Source organism: Coenobita brevimanus, chromosome 65, assembly GCF_032717465.1.
Source record: "Coenobita brevimanus isolate Jiangsu-jjx chromosome 65, ASM3271746v2, whole genome shotgun sequence".
Taxonomy (NCBI): domain Eukaryota; kingdom Metazoa; phylum Arthropoda; class Malacostraca; order Decapoda; family Coenobitidae; genus Coenobita; species Coenobita brevimanus.
This window is the reverse complement of record NC_137018.1, coordinates 18,395,297-18,397,242: the sequence shown is the minus strand read 5'-3', so window position 1 is coordinate 18,397,242 and position 1,946 is coordinate 18,395,297. Positions and strand designations below refer to the sequence as shown.

Genomic DNA, 1,946 nt, shown 5'->3' with positions numbered 1-1,946 from the left:
GGTGTAGTAAGGTGGAGCGGCCTGAGATTCTAACGATAGTGTCTTGAGTTCGATCCTCCCTCCACTACTGCTCCTTTTTATATATCTTTCTCCATCCATCCATTGCCAGACGCCATGTATCCCAAACGGGGTGGCCAAGGGCTTAGAGTTAATTGTTTTGCAGGGAGGGGCACTAATCCTCCACCAACCCCACTTGACACGTAGGGATGCCAACAGCATCTGGTGTTCCCAGGCGGTCACCCATCCAAGTACTAACCAGACCCAACGTTGCTTAACTTCGCTGATCGGACGGGAAGCGGTGTACTCAACATGGTATGGCCGTTCTCAATTCCTTTATTTTCTCCATTATTCTGATTTTGTTTTTTATTCCCCTATATCTTTCTTCTACTGATCCACCTTTCTGTCCAGATCTACCCGTCTCACTGCTCTTGTTCTTTTCTTTCTTAATTCATTTTTTCCCATTTTTGTTTGATCTTTTCCATTCACTCTCTTTTTCTTTTTTTCCACTATAATTTCTTCTTTCTACCTCCTTGAACTATGATAGGTTTTTATAGCTCCACCCAGTTTTCCTCTCTCTCTCTCTCTCTCTCTCTCTCTCTCTCTCTCATCTGCAGTATTTCTTGTTCTTCTTTCTCCTTTCTTTCTTTATTTTTTTCTTTTTTTCTGCTTTTCCTTATTTCTTTTTCCGACTGTTATTTCTTTGTCATATTTTTTCATCCTATATCTGTATCTTTCTCCAGTTCTCTCTTGCTCTCCTGCTCTCTACTACTCCATTTCTTTTTTATTTTCCTCTCTGTCTTAACTCTTTCACTTTCTCATTAATTCCTTCTCCTTTCCTTCTCATTAATTCCTTGTTTTTCTTCATTAATTTTTTTACTCTTGTTCTTCTCGTACTTCTTTCTCCTTTCTTCTTTTCATTTCGTCCTCTTTCGCTCCTCTGTTTTTCCTTTGGAGTCCTTTTATTTCTTTTCTTTCATTCTCCCTATAGTTTTTATTGTTTCCTTTCAGTTTTTCTTCCTTCCTTTAAATTTGTCTTTTTCCTTTTAGTTTTTGTTTTCCTTTCATTTTCCCTCTCCTACTAGTTTTTTTATATTTCATCAGTTTCTTTTCTTTTTACTCAGTTTTTCTTTTTCCTTTCAGGTTTTCTTTTTCCTTCCTTTTTTCCTGCCTCTTTTTCCTAGCTATAGTACTGGTACTTCAATAAAACTATTAAAGAAGTAGGAACCAAGGTGAAGTAAGATGGCGCGGCCTGAAATTCTAATAAAGGTGTCTGGAGTTCCACCCTTCTATATGATGCGGCTCCTTTTCTGTTATATCTCAGTTCCTTCTGTTTTTTTATACTCTTCATTTTATCTTCTTTTGTTTCGTGTTCTCCTTTCGTGTTTTTTTTTTTTTTAATATCGTTTTTCTTTCTCCTTTCATTCATATTATTAAATATTTTCTTCCTTCTGTCTTTCATCCCCCATTGTTTTTTCACACTACTATGTTCCACACTGGAATGTAATTTTTCTCATTTTTCTTGTTCCTTGTATTTTTTTCATTTTTCCTCCCTCGTTTTTTCTTTGTCTTCCTTTCAGTTCTCTTTCTTCTTCCTTTTTTTCTGGATTATGTTACGACAGTTCAAGCTACAAGTCAAGGAGGAGACCAGATTAAATAATTATCATCAGTTGTATATTACGTCACCAAACCCATCGTCATTCTTATCATCGCCGTCATCATCATCATCATCATCATCAGTAACGATACAGTGTTTAATATTCTCATCAGCGTTCAGCTACACCACCATCACAACCACCATCATCACTCTCGTCACCATCATCCTTATCCATACAGTTGTTCTGACACATCACCATCATCACCATAATAAGCGCAGTCATCATTACCATTATCATCATTATCATTACAATTAGCTTTATTACATTGTACGTCTCAGCCACAACTACATT

At 36.7% G+C, this 1,946-nt stretch overlaps 1 non-coding gene across 1 annotated transcript; it reads right to left on the bottom strand.

Annotated features, from left to right (window-relative positions):
- Positions 1–207: 207 nt before the first annotated feature.
- On the bottom strand, positions 208–326 carry LOC145405187 (5S ribosomal RNA). The gene has a single exon (XR_013898288.1). It is a non-coding gene; the product is annotated as a 5S ribosomal RNA (ribosomal RNA).
- Positions 327–1,946: the final 1,620 nt, after the last annotated feature.